This window comes from Aythya fuligula, chromosome 1 (genome assembly GCF_009819795.1).
Source record: "Aythya fuligula isolate bAytFul2 chromosome 1, bAytFul2.pri, whole genome shotgun sequence".
NCBI lineage: Eukaryota > Metazoa > Chordata > Aves > Anseriformes > Anatidae > Aythya > Aythya fuligula.
The window spans coordinates 61930594-61954610 of record NC_045559.1 but is presented as its reverse complement, the minus strand read 5'-3'; the positions used below and the strand labels follow the sequence as shown (position 1 = coordinate 61954610).

The 24017-nt window shown below is 36.4% G+C and overlaps 1 non-coding gene across 1 annotated transcript; it reads right to left on the bottom strand.

The window, feature by feature from the left end:
- Nucleotides 1-17176: 17176 nt before the first annotated feature.
- On the bottom strand, nt 17177-17248 carry TRNAG-UCC. The gene has a single exon. It is a non-coding gene; the product is annotated as a tRNA-Gly (tRNA).
- Nucleotides 17249-24017: the final 6769 nt, after the last annotated feature.

Sequence of the window (24017 nt, the reverse complement as noted above, 5' to 3'; positions counted from 1 at the left end):
GTTGCAACAACAGAGCTGTTCTGTGCTTATTTAAGCAAAACTTCCTCTGAGGCAGAGACTGAGAGTTCCCCATGGAAAACTTATTTACATATTTGAGTGATACATCACTTGGTTATGAGAACATTTCTCAGGACTGTGAATGTGGTAGCTACTCTAAATCTGTGATCCCACTGAGGTTTTTTAGCTTCTTCCCTGTTACAGGCAGAGAAAAATTTAGATAGATAAGCCCTGTTAAAAGTGACTGTTTTTCTTACTGCTAAAGAAGAAACAGTTGCAAGATGAGCTGCAAATTTTCATCGAAATGTTTGAGATTGTTTTTAGTTCTTTGGCCACAGACAATAGGGTTTGAAGCAATGCAGTCCCACACACCTTTCTCTCTCTGAAAAAATAAAATGTGTATATATACATGTATATACATGTATGTGTATATATATATATATATACTGTTGTTCTGGCTTGTAGTCAATAAGGTGGTTTTTGGCCATTGATGCAGTGCATGTCTCTGAGACAGCTCAAGTCCAGTCAATTAGAGATTTGGTGAATCAAGAAAAATCATTTAGTAGCAAGTGTTATGTAAAGCCAATGTATCCACCAAAGCATAGGACTCAGAACTTACAGGAAAGGTCTCTGGGCCCCACACTGCAGTGGAGTGGAAGATTCTAACATATATGTGTGGGATTTATGGGAGAGGAATAGCATGGATTAAAAGACCTGTAGTGATAATGTATCATCAACAAAATTCTGCAGAAATGCACTTCTAGCAAGAGGATAGGAGTAGTTCTTCCACCCCCACACCCTTTGCAGGGACAATATCTTAACTAAACTCTGTTTCTTTTATGACTAAAACAGAAACCTGGACAGCTGTGATTCAAATGCAGGCTCAGAGATGTAGTGCACAAACACATGTTCTGTGGTCCTCGGTACTACAACAGCAAAGAGGTGTTTGGCCACAGCTAGAGTGAGACTATGACTGCACAACACAGTGAGACTGAAACAGCTGCCTGCTGGTACATGAAGGCATTTTTTTTTGGCTGGCGTTCTGGTGGAAACCCCTCAATAGTTTGAAAATGCTGAAGGGGTTATGTAGACCCTTAGTGGGGATGTAACAACACCTCTATGGGCCTTGCTGAAAGTGCTTCCTTGTGGAAGCATCTTTCTTCTTGTGCTTCAGAGCAAAAACAGAGGACAAGGAGACCTTCATGAAGCCATTAGCATTCAGCTCTGGGCTATCTGGCTGCTCTGGAGAAGGGACTGTCATGCCCCTTTCTTATTGTTGATGACTTGTTTCCAGCAGGGATAGTGCTGTTGATAAATTGCTTGGCACCACTGCCCAAACTCCCATACCTTATCTCTCTGTTCAGGATTACTTCTTCTCTGGGAAATGTGCAGCCTCTGGGGTGCAGGGCAGGAAGGCTTATCAAGTGGCCAGAGCACTGCCAGACAAGTGAGAACAGGGGGAGCAGCAAACAGCAGCAAACACTGAGAGGAGGCATACAGATGTGAACATGTAGGTTTTGTTTCCATCTACTAGCAGTGTCAAGTTATTCTGGCAAGAGCAAAATTACAGCTCAGGCAGACTGTATCACAGGGAATCACTTATCACTGTAGAAAAAAGAATTGGCACCAACACCCTGCAAGCACTTTTGCAAGGTAACCAGTGTTCGGCTAGCTGGTGGCAGATTTCACCTGATAACTTCACAGGAGATAGAGAGTGCAAAATGTACTTTGAAAGCAGCAGAGCAAAACCAGGAAAGTGCAAGGTGTACACGTGCCTGAGCCCTGTTTGTGAGCTTGGTTGTAATTCCTTGGGGCTTGGTTGCCTCATGTTTCTGCCTTGCTAACTTCCTATCTTCCACTCATTTCCCCAAAAAAAGCAGAAGGTGTTTTGCAAAGAAGAAACACTTACCCCTGGAGATCCTAATCAAATACAAGGATATGAAAGCCAGACCTGAAAAAATAAACAGAAAGACAGAATAAGATAGAGAGACTGAAAGGGGGGTGGGGATGAGACTAAATTAAATACATAAAATAAAAGCAAACAAACAAAAACAACAACAACCATAAGCAACCTTTATTCACTTCACAATCCAATTATCTGTTCATCCAGAAATAACTTACATGATTCTTCTGTCTGCACATAAACAGCTCCTCCCCGGGAGGTATGATGTTATGACTGGATATACTCAAACAATACTGCAAAGAGAAGCAGGGCAGAAAGCCAGAGCGAGGCAGGGAGCTGGGCTGCTCCTTGGGAACCCAAACCAAGTCCCAGGCTCTTCCTCCATTTCACATCTCTGTTTTTGGCAAATCCCTTTATTTTTATTCTGCTCTGTCTGCTCTCTGGAGATGGTTACTAGCACACTTCTTTCTTCATGTGATTTCATTTGCCTGGATAGGCTGTAAATGCCTAGGAGCAGGGACATCCATGTTCTCATTCTGCACGTGATTCATGTCTAGCAACAGTCAGAGGCCCTCTCTCTCTGCTGTAACTACATTAGTGCATATTTGTTTGAATATTCTGATTCCCTTTAGCAGCAGCAGCAGAAAGTGCAGCAGCTGTAGCAGTGGAATATTGCTTATGCACAGGAAACAAACAAACAAACAAACAAACAAAACCACACGTATTTAGGAATAAATGGTCTTTCATCTTCACAAGTTCACATCTCCACAATCTTCACAAGAAGAAAAGAAAGGAACAAGTGGATCAAGATCACCTGAGGTAGACAAAATACTGAGATCTCCTAATAACCTGCAAATCTAGGCCAAGAAGAATGGTTGGGGTACCAAAAAGTAACTGTGGTGCTCCCTGAGTAGAATACTGAACCAGGTGCTAGGATTTCTCCTACAGACCACGGTGATCTTAGTAGCCCTCTGTAATTTTTTTCTTCATGTTTCTGTGAAGAGAAGGTTAACACTACTATTCACAATTTACAGATGAGGAAACTAAGGTACAAGAGGGTGGGATGACTGGGCCAAGACTGCAGGTGTATTCCAGTCTGGCACTTTTATCCACTCTAACCTTCATGTATTTAGCTTGTTCTACTGAAGTTTGTATCCAGTTCTGACTGAGCAAGATGGCACTGAAGGAACATGAGGGAGATGCAGCCCCATAAGGCTGTAATTATGCCCTAACTATATCTGTTCTGTCACGCAAACTAAAGAGAGACTTCTGCTGCTCAAGATTAGGCACATACATCCCCAGCTCCCTTCAAATGGCTTGTCAGCATCAAAAACTGCAATGTCCTCAGTACTGCTAATCTTTCCAGAGTAGTAAGGTTTGAAGGGACAGGTCAAATGCTTTATAAAATCAATTGAGTGCATTGAAAAAAGAAAAAAAGGTAAGGCATACAAATTTTCAGCCTGGTCAGAAACAGACAGGACCAATGCTTTTACAACAGTTGAGAAGGGGCAGAGCACAACGATGCTAAGAGTTACCTGTTATGATTGCAAAAAGAATGGAAGGCAAGGTGTTTTTGTCTTGTCCATGATTTCAGTCTGCAGCAGTGTTATGAATTTAGGAATTCCCAGGCTTGTCCTGACTTTTCTGCAGAGTCATGGTGGGGAGGTTGGAGGTGGAAGGCCTCTTAGTGAAAACCTCTTTCACCAGACTCCAGGTATTGCTGATCCCTCTTATACCGGCTGTTCAGTTTCATCTACCTCTTATCTACTGCAATCTACTCTGGCAGTAGATGTAGATGTATAAGTGTAGATGTATAAGGAGGATCAGAGCTTTTAAAAAGTGGTTTTTCTCTCTCTCTCTTTTTTTTTTTTTTTTTTTTTTTTCCCTTTTTTTTCCCCTTTCTGGTATACAACTTAAAAATACAGATACATTTCTGACTTCTAGAGCAAATTAGTCGTTCCAGAACTAAAGATGGGTTTGAATTAGAATATTTAACCTTCATAAACATCATCACATAAAGCACTTAATTTCCCAGAATTGCATCTGTTTTTGAAGTCATATATATGTGTATTTATTTGTTTTCTCAGAAGGGGTTCACTGTCTGCACCTTAGGTATGACAGGAAAAATATTCATTAGTGAAGATGGACATGATAAAAAATGAGTGGAGAATGCCATCATTAGAGCTCCACTGTTTAAAGCCAGGCTGGAAGAGCGATATCAGTTTCCAGGCAATGGCAATGTGCAGATGAGGTTGTCTCTTATGTGGAAGGACTTTGGGGATCGGAAGGAGTGTGTGGGGTGCAGGACAGGAAATGAGGTTGTCTACTCTGAAACCTCTTGATCTAAATCACAAATGTTTTTCTGCCTGTAATAGATTCTGAAGTCATGACAGGAATGAACAGACTACTACCTGCTTACTTCCCCTGAAGATACTGGTGCAAACAACTCTTTTTGATGTGGCTTTGCCTATCAACATATAACCTTGGACTGTGATGTTATATATGGAGATTTCTCCCATAGAGTGATGCCATGATACTGACCTGATAATTATAGTGTCCTGACAGGGAGGTGTCTACTGTATTTTTTTAGGAAAACAAAAGAAGAGGTAATTGCACAATATGCAAAGGCTTTTGTAATTTTATTTAATGTGTGAAGAATCCCCAGGATTTTATTTAATCAGATAATCCATTTGAATGTATAGAGGTATCAGTGCAGAATGGAAAGTGAACTAACAGTAGCTATATGACAGTGAAGGTTGCAACAGGAAAACAAAAAAGAAAAAGAAAACCCCACATCCAGGTAATTACCCATTTGTTCATAATTGCTTTCAATTTCTTCTCAGCTTTTCATCCCAAACAGAGAATGTGCTTGCAAGACAGATGCTAGTTGCTCCAGTTCAAATTGTCCCATCACTTCCAAAACTTAAGCAAATTGCCTGAACTTGAGCACAAGTTGGAAACTGCAATAAAATCTACTGTTAGATTTCTTATTTTTAGATCAAATGAGCAAGATATGTGACCACAAAGGAAACCCCACCTGCATGCTTCACTTCTAAGGCTGAGGATATTTTTTTTTTCTCTCTTAAAAGGCACCACTCCCCTGTGCAAGGCAATTTTAACAGGCTTTCAGAAAGTCAAGCTGCCCTCTGCAAGCCTGTGCAAACTCTCTTCTGAGTAATACTGAAACTTTAGTTTAGAAGTTTAGAAGCAAGCTTTCGTTGGTCCTCATAAAACTCAATTAGTAGAGCTGTGCTTTTCAACACGTTTATTTCTCTCTTTCCTTCAGATGACCCTAACTAACCAAATCACAGAGCTGTTTACTTGTACAGTAGAGAAACTCTTGTCTGGCATTTTCAAAAAGAAAACAACAACAAAAAACCACACCAACAAAGCCATCTGCAGAGAGAGTAATAGGCAAATGTGACTCATAATTTACCAAATCTGCATGTTAGGGAGGAAGCAGCTATCCTGAAGGAAAAAGGGAATTTGACAGTCATAGTTTGATCTAATCCTCACTAATTCCAGTCTGTACATAAAATATTCCAAATCAAGAGAAAAAGGATATTTAATGTTGCACCCAGCCTATGACTTCATAACACAGAAACAAATCTAATATGTCACTGACCATCAGAAAGAACAGCTTGAACAAGACATAAAACAATTAATGTTATGAGCTCTTTAAAGCTGTACACTTATAAAAAAAATTACTTTCAACCAATGCCTCTGGAAACAAACAGACAAATAAATAAATAAATAAATATATTCTTTGCCACAGCTCAGAAACGTATTCTACAGAGCAGCAAGAAATATAGCCAAATTAAATCCACACCTTAGACTAAAGCGTTTCCCTGCTTGAAGATGTGTTACGTCCACAGCAGAAGAACAAGCAATTGATCACCATGCGTCACAGGACAGGATAGGGCTGCTGCATTAGCATTTAGTTTGATTGTTCCTTCTCCTGCTAGGAAGCAAAGCTGCATTTCACAAATGTCATTTATAATGAAAAACCAAATTTGTATTCATCTGCAGGTTAGGTCTTTAATGTGATTCACTTTCCCAGTCTATAATTCACAATGAAGTGACTAAAGCTCTCCAGCAGCCAGTGTATTAGCTCCCTAGTCATGGTCCTTCCAAACATCAGATATAAAGTGCACAGAGAATCACCCTCTTGCCTTTCTTTATCATTGATGATTCACTGGGGAGAAGGCATGTGCTGTCAGCCACAGAACCATGAAAAGAGCATGCAACCTGTGCTGGGATTCTGCCTGAGGGCCCCTGCCTTTGAAAAGTGTTCCACTTGGTGAAATCTTCACCAGAGAAATAAATGGTGTCATTCACAGAGCTGTCCAAGGGAAGGTTTTGCTAAGACTAAGGCTCTCTTTGCAAAAAAATAAATAAATAAATAAGAGTTTGGTACCCAATCAAATGGGATTAGGGAAAAAAAAAAAAAGAAGAAGAAGAAAAAAAAAATCCCCTGAATGATATCTGAATTAGATCACATGGTTGTAGCTGTTGTCTGAACTACTCCAGGATTTTGTGTTAGAGAGCTGTTCCTTCTAGTACTCCAGACTGATTATTTTAGGCAAACAAAATAATGCAAGAAGAAACTGAATACAAGTTGCATTTTAATCCTTATTTTTCCTAAATTTTGAGTGTTGTAAAAATGTTCTTTTGGTGTAAGTTTAGGCAGTCTGATTCAGAATCTCAGTGTCATGCCTGTTTGTTGAGTCCAAACATTTTCTCCTGCTCATACTCAGCTTGCAACCACTTTAATAATAACACTTAAATAATTGTGCAGCTGCATGGAGGCTTCACATGATCCATTTTTGAGCTGTGACCCGGAGACACATATTCTCACCCACTCCTTTGCATTAGCCCTTTTGTCTGGGCCATCAGAGGCCATCAGTTCTGCCTGGCACTCTCCCCCAGAATTCAAGAATTTTCATGGGCTCAGCTGCTTTCTTGTCCCTCCTCAGTCAATCACACAATGTCTGACCAGAGAAGGGAGCAGGGCTAGAAAACTCAGGGCAGGGAGAGGAGGAGAATTACTGGAGACCTACTTTAGGGTTTTACCTTAGTAAGTTCTGCCTTCTTCAATTTAAGTGTTATGATATGGGCATGATATGTCCTAAGGCTCTTAGATGTTACTGACTCATGGAATGGAGTAGTCAGGCTACCTAAAATGTGTTGAAACTGGCTTTTAAGTAATTTACGTTTACTATTGTAATTGATGACACTGGCTACACTCAAAAGGAACTTTCTCCACTATTACAAAAAGCAAAGCAAAATAAAGCTGGTTTGTTTTTACATAATTCTGTGACCATTGCTGTTGGCTCCTGTGCTGCTTATTTCCAACATTGGCTGGCACAAAATAAGCTACTTCCATTTCTAGGTAAGCTAGAAATACCTGTAAATCAGAGCTTACCAAGGAACACTGTTTTCAGTAAGTTCAGATACAGCTTAAAATCAGATTTAACTTTTGGGAACTTCATTTAAATGAAATCTCCAAATCTAACTAAGTTTTCTCATTGTCAGATACTCAGCTGAAAACCTTACCAGTAGTAAAGGATAAACCAAGATCTACCTTACATAATATCTGGGACTGTAAATATTGTTTCCTCTCCAAATCACAATATGGGTTGATTTAAATGTAAGCTATTAATAGACCCCATACATATTTTTTTTCAGACACCTAAAAAAGTTGTAGAAATAAAGTCAAATTTCAAAGCCAGCCTTTGTTTCTCTAAGTTTGGTAGCCTAGGACATGAGATCTCTCTGAATGTTGGGGAGAAAAAAAAGAAAAAAGATTTCCTTTACATACAGGAATACATGTAAAAGTAATTAGAGGAATGCTCAGAAAATAACAAACAGGAACAACAATTTTAATATTTTATCCTTTTAATGGCAAGAAGTCCTAAAGCTTTGAGGTACTCTAAGGTTTTCTCTCTCTCTCTCTTTTTTTTTTTTTTTTTTTTTTATTCTTTTTTATTTTAATGTTGGTTATATCAGAAATGTACATTTCATCAGGTTGGACTGCTTATCCTCTTGTTATGTTCCATTGTTAAACCTGTTAAACAGATAATTTTTTTTCTCCTTGAAATACAGGCAACCAGTTTGTATGAAAACAAAACAAAACAACTAAATATATCGAAAATAACAGGAGGGAAAAAATAAAAATAAAATAAAAAAAAAAGCTTAGTGTAAACAAGACACATATAGTACCTTCGCGAATTTCTATATATCTCTTTAAACGGACACTAAAAATGAAAAGTGAAGTGCACATCTCTTAACAACTGCAACTGAGACCTTTCATGTCAGACATCAGACATTTAATATCACAGCATTAACTATTTATAATGAGGATATATGGAACTTTTCAATAAATGATGAAATAACTTCTCAAGATACCAACACAAGAACTCTAGGGGATAACAAACAAGAATATAACAGCAGCAACAAACATTCTCTTACACAGATCAACCACTGGCTGGGGGTGTGCTATCTGTCAAAATTACCTGGCCAAAATGTTCTCATCTCACTGAAGATTATGTATATCTCTAGTGCTTCATACCCATTTTTCCTAGTTCTAGTTTCCTCTCTATTTTCCTGTATTTCTATTGATTCTCATGTCTTCTGTCAGCCTCAGAATGAGACAAAATATGTTATAAAAATGACACTGAGAGCTACGTGATTCAGATCACTCACTCGGAATCGTGTGTGGCATGGGACACATACATTGAGAAGCTGCATTTTATCGCATCCAGAGATTGTGGTTGTCAGAGGCAAGCACAGCCCAGAGGATCATTCTTCTAGGAAGAATATGTTATGGTAATAATGCTGTTAAGTGTGGAAACAACTATTTCGTGTTACCAGTTGACAAGCAAAGGGAGAACTTTAAAATTAACTACACTTAAAAATATTAGAGAAGGAAAGTCTTAATGTGTTTCCAAGTATTCTCAGATCTGTATGTAAGTGTATTTATATATATATATTTTTTAAACTTGTTAAAAGTCTGGTATATGTATCAGAAAAGGAGTGGTATGTGGATTAACTTTTTTATATTGTTTTATTGTTTATCATTATTGACATCATTAATCGCTACATTATTTAAAATTCAAATATTGAAATAAAACATCCAGAAACTTTTCTCAAATACCAGTTTCAGAACTTCATTATCTACTTCTTGATGTCAGATTCTTCATTGAAATTTATATCTGTTTTACCTTATCCACCACAGTCATGGGCATGTTTTACATATCTGAAAGTCTGTCTGTGTCTGTCATGTTTTCTTGAGCCCTGATCACTCTTGCTGCTTTCTTCTATGTGTGAAGGCATGTTCAGAGTTCTTACCAAAATTCAGGACTTTTTGGTCTGTCAGAGTTATCTGAAATAGCAATAGGTGTAAAACAATGTCTTGTTATAGATTTATTTTACCTTTTTGCACTGTATCACAAAATAAGAGAGATATCAGCCTTTAACTGGGGCTTCTGGACTCCACCATAAAGTGTTAACTTGATTTGGTAACAGCAAATCAGGCTGAGAATTTGGGGATGTGAACTTATTTCTGTCCTTGACCATGAGATTTTTATCTCTAAGTGTCTGCTTCCTCTATAAAGCTCCCACTCGCAAAATGGTGTACAAGAGCCATGCATTACTAATTCTAGCTTTCAGCTGTTTGCCCATGATATCAAGGTAGTGGTGAACTCAAGTGATTATGCATCATTCAAAGTGTATGTTTAACTTTTAAATGACTGTCTAGTATATTCACAGAATAATGATAAATTATTGATATATAAGACAGCCTGGTGGCTTGTGCTGTGCTGTTTGAACTGTCAGGCTGTTGGCAAAACTTTGATTTTCAATTGCAAAGAACTTGAAAATATTGCAGAGATGCTAGTTCACTGGGTTTGCAATATCAATGATCTGTCCAAACTTAGGTGAGATGGCAAAGAAGTCTTGTATTGAAGTTGCCTCAACAGCAGCTGATCATTTGTTTCTTGCTACAAGAGGTAGGGGGAAGGGAATCAATTCATTCATTTAGAAGAGGTATCGATCACTACCCTAAGCATAAGTTTACCCTTGTAAAGAACAGTTTAAAGACTACAATGCTTACTCTGTGGGAAAATAGGCCTTTGGGGAAAAATCAAACTTCTGGCCAGATTTTAATTGCTCTTCTATCCACTTGTTAAGGATACTTGCATCCCCTATTTCCTTTGAAGTTAGAGTTGAAGGAGCTGAAGAACTTTAAAGTTGCAAGGTAATTATTGATTGTTAAGGAACCATATTAAGAAAAAAAAGCCCATGCTATTCCTTCTCTATTGCCACTCCCTACACATTATCTGATTGATTTTAAAATACGCCAACCTGTAGATAGAAAATGTTTAAACTTTCCAAAGATTTTTTTAAAACCTCCTTCACAAGAAGTTATTGGAGAAACTCAGCAACCAGCATGGGCTAAAGTCATAACGTAGTGTAAAATGTGACAGAGAAGTAGATATACATGTAAGTAGCTATTTCTCACCGTTGACAGAGGTTAATACTAGAGTGACTGTGGCACCACGATGAGGACTGGACCGAGGACATTCCACTGATGTATTAATGAGCTGGAAGAGGTAAGCAGCAAGGTGACTATATCCCCTGGATTACAGTAGATTATTGTGGCCAGTGAGAATTAGAAGAAACTTTAGAAAGACGTAGTATGTCTGGGGAATGTGCCAGATGCAATGAATCCACAGACAGCTATATACGATTTTTGTCACTGCTATAAATTAAGAGAGAAAATTTGCTTCTGCTCCCTAATGACAGCTGAAATATTGTTTTAGGCTTATCATATTTTTGTTATTGCTGTTAGGCAATATTTTCTGCTGTTTCAGCTCTCCTCAGGACCAGGTGAACATTAGTGCTAATGCAGGAAAAGAGTCTGGGGTTTGGCCTAAGGCAGGGGACAAGATTTGCCTGTTCAGCAGCATTTGTTACTTTAACTGCTCCATCAAACTGCACCACAAATTATCTGTCCAAAGATCAAGCAAAATCTGTTATATGAGGAAGTCAGCCCTCCTGAATCTGGGACAGCCACTTTGTCACTTGGAACATCCATCTCAGTAGAGGAAGGCAATGACCAGCAACATCAGTCTGTCCACTTTGTCTTTCTCTACTCTGGTAACTGTAATTCTCCCACCACTGCTGCAATGATGACAACACACCTGTAAAATCTGTGACAACTCACAGCACTCTCTCTCTTACCAGTTGCATAAGAATCTTTAATGCAAGTCCCTAATCACCCTTTGAGTAGTGATTTTCTTCTTCCTCCGCTATAGTTCACGGAAACACATCAGCCAAGGTCTGCAATATTATATACTAACAAAGCATTTAACACTGCTTACAGCAAGCCTGGAGGTGATGGCTGTGAAAAATGAAGTAATTTGCAGCCAACGTACACCAGTACTCCTGCCACTGCTAGCTAGAAGAGATGGAGTTGCACCAAGGACAGGACCCTGGCAGGAGAACCAAAGCTTTGTCATGCCAGACTGACAAATAGATTTGTACTTCCCAATGTCTATTGGGACTGCTTATTACAAAAGAGAAAAGTTTAGTGTGGGTTTGTTCTGTTGAAATATACATTTATCTTCATTATTTCTCTATTAAGGATTATTGGATTGGTGACGGGTCCTCAAACTTTAATGTGTAAGGAATCTGTGTTAAAACAGAAGAAAGTTTCACAGCGTCCAACCAGCTACAAATAAATAACTGGAGATTGGTCATTCCCAATGAGAAGAGAGTCACAGTATGTGTGTATAGAAAGCCTATGGAAAGCAAAGCTTGGAAAGGGTTATTCACTTACAAACTGCACATTTAAACACACTTGCATTTTAGAGAGGTTGCTGGTTTTGTCTGTTTCAGCAATAAACCTTCCAACTGCTTTCCTGTGCTTCTTGCAACAGCATATTTCACAATTTCAACACTGTAGAACACAGTGGCCTTTACAGTTCAGGACTAAATAATAACACCGTTTAGAAATTAAACATTGAGCCAAAGAACTTCAAAAGCTGCAATTTTCACTTACTCAGCTTTCATGTATTTATTTAAAGTCACAACTAAGAGAAAACAAAATGCAAAATAAATGAAAAGACATAATTATTCCATTTGAAAATAGATTCTAATGACTGCCCTCAAGTTTAGATTTCTTCCTTTCTCTCCCCCAAATTATAGCATAAAAAATTGTTTTCAACTCTTGTCTCACCATACTGAGCTAATATCCTCTGGAGCATAACCCTTTGGATTGTGTAAATCTGAAGTTTATTATTTAATGTACTGCAATTAACAGGATTGATACTCATTGGTTTCCTGTCGTATGCTGGCTATATTTTGCCATTTTCTTTTTTTTTTTTTTTCCCCAACTGCTGTTGTGATACTTACTTCATGTTCCTCATAAGATAATGCTGAAGCCGTCATATTTCAGTGTAATTTTCTTCAAAATTAATCAGTTTAAAGGTAAAGATTCAAATTCGTCAATACAAAATATTCCCCACCCTGCTCCACTGTTTCACTTTTTTTTTATTATTATTATTTTTTATTTTTTATTTTCCCCTCATACAAATACCTTTTCTTGTTATGCAGACAGGGTAAATTCAGAGTTCTCCAGCTTGGAAGAGGCATCTTTGTGCTGCTTTACACATGTTAACTGTGCTTAAACTACTTTCAGTCAACTAAATCCAGAGGAAAACTTATGACTGACAAGACCAAAACAATGTTATAAAGGATTAATTTGCTAAATAACTATGATCCAGAAAGCAGAAAGTACTTTCTGGTGGCATAGTTTATTTGGAAAACCAAAAAACAACAAAATTCAACATTTTCTTCCTAGTTTGCCATACTCTTATCTATTTTATTTGAATACAAATTCCTTTAATGAATTAATTACATTGGAACAACATTCAAAGCCCAATTTTGGCTTTGCAAAAACTAAACTCAGATGAAAACAAATAAAATATTCAGCTCTACCCCTAATATTTTTTTTTCCTAATATTTCTCGAGAAAGGGAAACCCCGCATCTCACAGTAACAAAATACTGCTTCTCCAGCATCCCTCATCAGTTTTTGAGAAGGCCTGGCCTCCCTGTAGACTCTTGGCCTGGCTAACAACTGAAACAATGCTATATGAAAACTTTTGTCTGAAGACACTCTGGAAATGGCAAGCAGATGACTAATATACAGACCTTTAAGGACTGATATTCCATGTTTTTCTTGTGTAGTCACATAATGTTATGGTAACTTCTTTAAGATGCTGCCACTCTTGGCACAGGTAGAGAGACAAGATCTGTAATGTTGGTGAACAAAATACTAATCTTCCAGCTAGCCCAGACAGAAGCACAGAACTACGTCTTTCTGTTTAGTTGTTCATTTGTTCTGCTTTTTAAGTTTTCTAGCAACACTTCTAGTCATTTGCAAAGGAAGTGGAAGATTCCCTCAGGTATTTCCATGCCTGCTTATTAGCTGCCACTCAAAACCAAATACATTAATTTAACTCCTCATTATAAAGAAAGTGCTTGGAACAAATTGCCCTGAATTTTTCAACTCTCAAGAGGAAATTCTTACATATTAGGTACCAGATGTTATAACAAACCGATCCATGACATGATCCATTTATATAGAATTAAACTGAAAAAATTCATTAGGTCTTGTTGATACACTAATCCTGCCAAAGACATCTTGATGAAGAAGGTATCAATTTTTGATCAGAAAACAGTACCAAAGTCCAGAGATCAGGGAAATTCCTATCCCTTACTTTGTGATCAATAGTTCTTGAGAAAGAAAAACTACTCTCTTGCTCCCTCTCTGAAAAGAAAGCAAAGTAACTTAAAAACTAACAAACAACAAACAAATACCAAACAAAAAGACAAAACAAAACACCAACAACAAAACAAGCTTCTATGATGAATATTACTCTGTACATTTAAAAATGTGTATATATATGATGTGTATATATATACATAATGTATATATAAATACACACATATGAATATATGTTTATTATTATATTTCTATATATTATTTATTATATTTTAATACATACATATATAAATATATATAAATATATGTGCATATATAATGTATAAAAATGTATATATATATATATATATATATGCACACACACATATATTTCCCCAGGTTACAAGGATTTTTTATTTATTATTATTTTTAATCCAAATAGCATATAAAACATATACCCCATTTTTAAATAAGAGAACTGAAAGACAGAATAACCAATAAACTACCCTTATATGTAGACGAAATTATGAATACAAAGAGAAGGCCGACTGAACTTCTCATTACGACAAAGGTAAGCCTAGAAAAAAACAAGTGTTAATAACACATTAACAAGGGACATCCATGGTCCCTACTATTAACTTGTTCTGAAAATAAGTTCAATGAAATTTCAAGTCCTCTATAAGAAAAGCTTGTTATTTTTATTTTGTCAAATACCTTAGTAGGTCAACTCCCATACTAGCTATTAGTCTTTCTTACTGCTATTCTTACATTAAATAAAAACTTAAACCCTGCTACTCCAGCATCCCTCATTGAGTACTATTCCTTTTCTTAATACCACTGCTGTCAAGTGACAAAGGTAGGTTTCACTCATCAGTTTAACAGTGAAATGCAGAACATTTGAACAGACATTCTGAATCCTCAGTAAATAGATGAGATAATATGACTAGTTGGCAGGTGCATCCTAGCACATATACCACCTGTCTGGTAATGGTTTTAACATTTCATTGGGAGAGGATCCAGAAGAACACGCTGTTTTCTATAGGAGTGTTTATATTGGACAGGTCAAGCTCATATTATCTCTTTCAAATCATCATTACCTCATTCTAGCGAGTGGCCACTACTTTTTTTTTTTTTTTAATTATTTAATTTATTTAATTATGTACTTATTATGTGACACATTTCTGCCTAATGACTGGTTTCACCTAGTGATTGGTTTTCACAGCCACCAGTGGGGAAAAATATGTTTGGAATTCCACAATTCATTGCAGCTGCTCTCTGCAGTGAAAATGCTTGTACATGCATCAGACAGCTCTCTGCTTACATGGGCCTATACTTTGTAGCAGACCTCCATCTCAACAGAGCAACAATTCTCAGTCTAAATGGTTGAGGAACAAAGGACACCTAAGCTTTTCTGGAAAAAAAAAAATAAAATAAAAAATGAATACAGCATCTTTCATCTATCATTTCAGAACAGGAATGCAATAAAAACTGCCTTCAACATGAATATAAAAATGCGTTACAGAACACTTTAAGTCAAAATATTAATGATAAGAAAAAACAAGATGTTTCATTTACTGGGATAATGGGACTATATCTCACAAATGCACAAATGCACAAGCAAAGCTTGCTCATTAAAATTCTAAATGTTCTGGAAAATAAGATGGCTTGTTAAACACAAAAAATTAATGTAATTCTTTATTCTGCCTTATCCCCCTCTACACCTCCTTCACTCCCCACACACCTTCCTGAAGCTCAGGTGTTTATGAATAATGGTAATTGTGAGGAACTGAACTCTAAATAGAAAATAGACCATGAAAAACTACTTAATTATTGTGTCATTTTTATATCCTTCACTTGCCTCTCTAGTCTGCTGGTACAAAGTGCTAAAATCCTGCCAAGCCTACTCACACTTCTGCCTGGCTTCTAAGTCTATCATTTTAACCTTCTGCTTCATGGATGGTCTTTTAAATACAGTTTTCATTTTACTATGCTATTTTGCCCAGTTAATTAAAAATAAGATATCCATTGCTGACTCATCCTGCTAATTAAAATGTCTGGTCTTGGAGGCCTGCATCTGCCCAGGTATTTTTGAATTAAATTATATTTTGAAATCTTTTAATGGTTTCAGGTTGAGTCAGAGGAAGTTTAGACTAGACTTTAGGAAGAATGTCTTTACAGAGAAGGTAGTCAAGCATTGGAACGGACTACCCATGGAAGTAGTGGAAACCCCACCGCAGAGGTATTTAAGAGGTATGTGGACATGGCACTAAGGGACACATTTTAATGATGGGACTCAGTAAGTAAGGTGGATAGTTGGACTTGATGATGAAGTTCTTTTTCAACGTAGATGATTCTATAAATAAGCATGTCATACTTGTTCAACAAGATTTACTCAAAGTTCATTGAGCTAAGATTAGCAAAAACTGTTTGCAATTATGAATTTGAAGTATGCTTACTAAAGCAGACAAAGCAACAGTTTCTCTGTTTCAGAAAACAGGCACAGTAGCACAAAGCTCAACTGAAGCACAGAATGCATATGGTGATCCTTTGAATATTGGGGAAAATTTAGAAAAAATTGCATATTTTTCTAAAGTGTTGTGAACAATGGCAAAATAGGTTGTGCATTAACTGTAGTTATGCAGGAAAGGCTCTTTCACTCAGATGTGGCAGATGCATAGGATCCTGACAGTTTTTGCGACAATGACATTTAAGGAATGTCAGGATAATACAGTTAGTAGCATGGGATATCTTATATCCTTATTTTAAATCCTAGACTTAAAACAGTGACCTGCAGTAGCAGGAATCACATCAGTACTAATCGTGTTTATTAAAGCTCAAGAGGAAGGGCTGAGATGACTTTTTAATTTACACCATGTAATGTATCTTTAAGCCATTATGGCTACAAGTGAAGCCAGGTTTGTAAAGAAGGAGCAGTATCTTTTATAAAAGCAGCTGATAGAATTGGAAGAGAGCACCAAGCTCTGAGTCCCAGTGAATTAGGCTGGTTTCAAAGTGGAATTGAGCAAACGTATATGCCTGGAAAAGAGGGTCAGCTCACAATAAAGTTATTTCTGATTTCAGTGCTAACCCGAGACTGAACAGTGACATTGCTCATAATGCTTTGCTTGTGTTTTTCCATAACATAGAACTCCATTATACTGTCCCACCTTTCCCTCCAGTAACATGAGATAGCTTTGCAAGTAGCAGAGCAAAGCAGAAAGAAAAGCTTCAGCATTTCCTTGTATCAGTCAGTAAGGATGGTCCAGAACACTCCTTAAACTGAGTGAGAGTTGGGTCCACATGTAGAAGCTAAGCAGCATTTACCATCAAAGATAAATTCAAACGATGCCAGTATTTGGGGGTTTAGATGTGACTTGGCAACTTTTTTTCAAACAAGCACTTCTTGCACACAAGGTTCAGCAGTTATTTCATAGAATCATAGAATGGCTGGAGTTGGAAGGACCTTAGAGATCATCTAAATCCAATCCCCCAGCCATAAAAACTGACATGCGTTGGCCGGGAATCGAACCCGGGTCAACTGCTTGGAAGGCAGCTATGCTCACCACTATACCACCAACGCGATATTTCATAACCTTCTAAAAAGTTCATTCTGTTTCTTTTTTTTTTTCTTTCTTCTTCTCTATATTTGGTAATACAGATGATTCCACGTATCTCCAAACTATAGACTCTTTTTAAACTGGCCAATCACTTTCTCATTTATGACTTCGAATTTTTATTTCCTTCAGTCTTTCCCATACAACAGTGCCTGCTACATTCCTAGACAAAATAAATCTTTTAGTAGAAAGCTTTAAACTTTCTGCAAACTTTTCTATAAACAGGAAAAAAATGCCTCTACTAACATTGTCAAAAAAAACCACTGAAAATTCATGTTTGTGATGGCTTTGAAAAAGACGAGAGTTGAACAGTGAACTGTTGATTATCAACAGCTATCTTTCTCCCTCTTTTTTTTTTTTTTTTTCTCCCTCTCCTCTTTTAGGAAGAGCTGCCTATTGACTTGTAGGATTAGGAGAAAAGTAGTCAAAAGGCCATCCAGGTCTCAAACAACATGCAGGTGAAAACACCTGTATTACAAACAAACTGCTTCAGGATGGCACCAAGGATCTCTGGTACCACCAATACTGCTGCATTTTAAAACCACCTGGTCTTTCAGTAGTGTTGGGGAAAAACAAGTGGAAAGTAAATCAATTTGTTCCAGTGCTATAACAACTCTTTGCATCACGTGTACAGCAAAGAAGAAGAACAGCAAGTAAATGAAGCATCTGATAAAAAATAAATGGGACAAATTACAGAAACATTTAATGGAAAGAATTAGCCTGTAGTGGTATGGAGATAGGATTGAAACAGTCTTTATTTCACTTAATTTCTCCCAAGTCTTTTATCCCATGATTTTGATACTTCCATTCCTGGAAGTAAAGATGCCACATGGCATCTTTTATGGGGTCAAACTACAGCTTTAGAAAGCTGTACAGTAAGGAAGGTAAGGTGAAGATGAAAGCATGTGTTACAAGTTGGACACGTGGGGAATGAATGAGCCTAGCCAAATGTGATCTTTAGAAACTACTCAGAGAGACTGACATTAATTTACAGTATGTTTCACTTTGTATACCTCTGTAAATTTAACTTCTGACAGAAATTAAAAAAAAAAAAAGAACACACACAACCAACCAAACAAAAAACAACAACAACAACCACCAAACAAAAAACCCTCAACCTCCAAGTTTTGCAAATTGGGATCAAGGGAATTCCATTCCCCCAAAGCAACCATCAGTTAAATGCCAGTTTTATTTATTTATTTTTAATCAGATGAGAGAACAGCCAGTTTATACCCAGCTGTTTATAGTGAGAACACAGCCTTAGAAGCACCTCCTTAAGTGTACAGGTTATACAACTTTATTGTGTAGGATCTCTTTTCTTTCAAGTTACCATTTAATATGGCTTTGTAAATATTTAAATCTATCTTCAGAAATTTCATTAATTAATAAGGTTGAGTTTTGTTCTTACCATTTAAACCTCTGACATTAGAAGTTGGTGTGCTTCCCATCTGTTTCATTTCTCTCGTTAAATAAGCTCTTTTGTGCTCTTGAGAAGGTTACTAACTGAAAACACATAAACTTTAAGGTGTGTCAGGTCCTGAGAAATAATGCTTCAGTCAGTTTACAGGCCAAATGCACAAATAAAAAATGAAGGAAAGAAAAGAGCTTTTCAATCGACAGGTGATATACAGAGAGGTTTGGGCATGGTCACAAAACAAATTTGTTATTGTTGTATTGATCCCAGTTCTTGTTGTATTGAACCCAGTTCTAATGGCATCTCACCGAATGCCTCAAACATCTCCCTCCTGTATTCTATTTACACTAGCTGTTCAGGATTTATCAATGTGTAGGCATTGGTATCAGGTGTAGGAATAGTTTTTCATAGCAATTTGACAAAGTTATACTTGAGAAGTATTTTTTGCCACAAGAGTCCTTATACTACTTATATAATAGAAAAGAAAACTACCATTGGATATAATTAGGATACTTTTTTCAACAACAACAACAACAAAATTAAAAAAATACATTTCTACTGTAAAATGTAAAGTTGCAGCTTTACTTTATGAAAAGGAGCAATGAAAACTCAATGGAATTCTTGTTTTAGGAAGCTTTCTTCCTAAAGAATATGCAAGACAACAAAAAAGGAAATATATACACATGCACAAAAAGAATCAATGTTTGGGAAGACTTTTTAGAAACTAACATTAGAAATAATTTGCTTTTTCTAACAGACTATAGCAGATGGGCTATGGCCATCATAACATGGTAATGACAAACTGCTGTTTAACAGCAACTTTGGTAGCTATCTGTATTCTCTACCTGTTGAAAGGTGTATACTGGGAAGTCTACAATACAGAAACTGAGTCAGGTAATAACTCCACTCAGAACTTTGTCCTAAATAACCTTCTACCTCTGCCTTGCACTATAATGGACTGTAGCCTGAAGCTCAACAAGGTCACACTATAAAACTCCAGGGCATTGTTCAGGTGATATCCCAGGCATATCACAATTCTAAGCAGAAAACAGGCTGAGTCTTAATGATCTGGTTTGGTGGCTGTACTGATGTGTTTGGGAGAAAAACAAACAAACAAACAAACAGCTTCAGTAGAGTCAACTTTGAATATAGCTGTTAGTTTTCCTACTGAAGATGAAGACAAATGGGTGGTTGGATTTTTGCCACAGTATTCTGCCTCTTTTTAAATTAAAGGCTATATTTCTAAAAAAAAAAAAAAAAAAAAAAAAAAAAAAAAAAGCTATTTTAAAGAAGAGGAAGTATTTCATTTTGTTGCCATGAACAGCTACATAATTTTCAAGACTTCCCACTTCCAAAACACTTTTGAAGCAAAATAGTTAAACATTGATGTGAACTAGAAAGTGGTTTATTTTATTTTGAAACAAAAATTTTGGTGAACAAAAAGTTTCTGATAAATGTACTGAGAAAATATTTTCAGTTAGAGGAAGTGTATGAGAAACACATATGAAGGAATGTTTTGAAAGCAAGTAATTTTTATACATACAGTACATACAGCAAACTTGAATTTATTGTAGTACAATAAATTTGTGTTTAGCTTGAGATTTTTTCTTTTTAATTGTAAATTTGGTAGATGAATTGAGATATGCTACCTAGTGGTTTTGACTCATTGTCCTGACTGTCAACTTTGTAATATCAAGGAATATCCCCTTGAATAAAAGCCCCAAACTGCTAATGCATACACGTCCCTCCCATCTTGACTTGTCAAAAGCAGGTCCTATTATCAGTGGCATTATTTCTTCAGTTAAGGACTTCAAATAATTCTAGAGAAGCTGCTTTTATACATGGTGCATCACTGGAAACACTCCAGATAATCAAAGTTTATGCTTCTATGAGACTGCCCTTTAATATCAAACTGTCTTATCAACTAATCATATAAAGCTTTAGGGTCCTTAAATTAGAAGGACAAGATCAGTATCTTCACTCAGTTCACAGCCACCATAGCAGTGATTTAATCTGTTATTATTAGAGGAAATCAATTCATATATATATATTTTTACACTAATTCTTTACTTTGTACTTTAATCACGCAGGTTACATGGATTGATCTTCCAGTGTTTGTGGACATTCCCTGTTGGTGGTGGATTCCACTGTTGCGGAACTCCTGGGTTTTAAATTCAAAATTAACCTCCTATTTAGACAACACTGATTCTCATTTCCTTCTCCAAAATTTACCTCCTCAACAGAGCAAAGACTTTCCAGCAAAGGCTTTTTTCCAAAAAAGGCTTTGTACACATTTTTTTTTTTTTTTAAGCATTATTCATGACCAGCAAACAAAGATAGCAAAAAAGTGATGAATATTTCAAGGTAGAAGCAGAGCTTCTTCATCTTTTACTTACATCATAATAACAGATAACACAAAGCACTAAACAGAGATGGGGCCTTACTTTCTTTTAAAAATTGTCCTATGTTCTCAGCTTCAGTATTTCAGAAGAATCACAGTCTTATATATATACACATCACACACAGTATGTGTTCATATGCATTCACTACCATTACTACTCTTCTCATTCAGCTCTTAGATTCATCTCATCAGTAAAGCAGGAAAACCAAACCCCACAAAACTATAAATCCTAAGCTTGTAGTTCTCAATTTAGGTGAAACTGAAGTCCCCTGACACTTTAAATGACAAATTTGGCAATTAAAAACAATAATTCTCTCTCTAAATATCTTTACACAGCTTTAATGAGAACTACCTACCTAATTATAGTTTAGAAAACTGAAGCTTTTTTTTCTTACCATCTTAGAGCATTTTTTATTACTTTTATTTTTTAAATTTAGCTCTCTTCTCAAGTAATAGCTAGCACTGTGATACTGATGCATGTCATTTCCCTTTACATCCACATTTATTGGTAAATACTGCATTCCTATATCAAACTAGATCTTTGCTCTTAGAATTAACTTTATTCTTAGAGAAAACCTCTAAGTGGAAACAGCTTACCCTCCTCAAACCCTGATATAAAAGCAGATTAAAACTTAACTTTTCCCCTCAGGAAAGTTTTCACCATATTGAAGGAAGCAAGTATGGCCAGAAAAGCAAATTCAGGTTGTTTCTTTAAAAGTTTGGAAACATTGTGTGTGTGTAACTGCTGACAGCTGCAAAAAGCTGCCATGAAAGCTAAATGAAATAATGCAAGCACTCAATAGCCTGGTCATCAGAGACACTGTGGAAGCTGTGGTCAGCAGCATGCCCACTATTCCTGACTGAGCTAAAATATGCCTGTAACTTTCCTTCATCTACACAATATTGATCTGATAATTCCTTCTATTCTGTACATTTAAAAACATGCTAACTTTGTCTGGTGAAGACAAACTGTCTACAGTTAAAACCTCAGTACATTTCTCAGCTATATAGGGATAGTTATCTTTATGAAAGCACATCCCGTTTATATCTATTTACTGAAGACTAGTTTTTACCTTCAGGCTTGAGAAAATGCAAACCCTTCATAGTCGTTGATTCCTCCTCTACTACTTCCTGAAGTTTCTCTAATGCAGTTTTCATACTATTTTCACATTATTGTTTGATTTTGCAGTACTAGCAAAACACTAGAAGTAGTTGATGGAGCTTATGGAACTTTTTTTATTTAAATTGCCTGTAGTGATGATATTTGGTTTAATGTCACTCTACAAAAGATTAAAATTCATGGTGCTCTGTTACTAATGTGCAGAAGGGAGCTCCTGCAAAATTTATTTATATCTATATATAAACATGTTCCTAGATAGTGTTGACAACAGGAATGAAATACTGCTGTTTCACACATTTAGATTTAGCAAAGCATCCCCTTATTCTGAAGACTTGGAAAACATCTATTTTTAAATAGTGCTGACCTTTCCTGTAGAGCTCTGTCAGTTTTTTTTTTCTTTAATACGAAGGACACACTGCAACCTGTATTTTACATAGTCATTAGCATTCATTAGGCTCCTTTAAAGGGTAGCTTGAATGAAGTCTTAGAGAAAAACTAAATAACGGTTCTTACTAGAAAAGAGACTTGCTTTTAAAGACAGATTTTTCTAAAAAGTTGTGATAAAACTAAAACTTTCTTCACCAAAAATACCTATGATCCATATTATGGGTGGTTCTCCTCAAAAATCTTAAATACCTATAAAAAGCATCAACATGTGTTAAGTATATAGTCAAATGAGCAGCACGAATTGATCTGGCACTAAGACTGAAGCTCTCTTCCTCTTATGTCTCTTACAAGGACATGTATACACACACACATATATATATACAGTTGGGGTAAAGAATAGAGAACACTTCTGTTTTTATTTCAAATTGGTGTTACTTTCTACTATTTAATACTGAACTACTGAAGGCAAAATGAATTGTTTAAAAACATTTGGTTATACTGCATTTACATCTTTATTAAAAAAAAAAGTTTAAATTTGCTATGTAACAACTATAGAGCTAGATGTGAATATTATTTATAATTACCTTTAATTTCCTTTCATCTGCTGATCTCCCTCACATCACATGATATCACAGATAACAATGATTTAGAAACAGACTAAGTGTCTGCAGAGCAGCCGTCTCCACCAAATCAGTGTCTAGGTAACAGAATCACAGCCCAGTAAGGGAGGCATAGTTAGAGTGAAGAAGTTTAATCTGCACAATCATGCTTACCACTGCGTGGGACATCAGCTAGACAGACATATTTCCTTTTTCAAAATCATCTCTTTACTTCAAGACTAGTATCTGTGCATTCTCTAGCAGGAGAATAGAGGTGTGCATACAGGTTCTTTCCAGGTACAATCTGAAGAGCAAAGATTCCAGGACTTATCCTATTTAAAGAAGGGCTTTCAGATATTAACATTAGATCACAACAGCCAACTACAGTATTTCATTGGATTTTTTTTTTTTTTAAATGGTTTTGAGTTACTAGAAACATTGTTTTGACTGCTGAGGCAGGGAGAAAAAAAGTGCTACTCCTAGGAATTATCAGTCACTTCCCAAGTGGGGTAATACTGTATGCTTTTGTAGCCTTTCAAAGTACTAATGAAACAAAGTGCTTTCCAATCAATGCAGGTTTTTTATGTCTCAAAGTTTACAGAATAACTTAGTTATAAACTGGCATCTTGGAACAGCTTTCGAGTAAAACAAAAATATTTTGAGGAGAGCTTTGAGGAGAATATACTGTTCTCAAAACAGAGAAACAATCAAGTCATCCAATTGAAAAAAACTTGCTTTTTCAGGCCAACTTCCTTTTGAGCTAAGAAATCCATTTCTTCTGGGAGATTAGACAAATATGAAGGTAAGTGCTTAC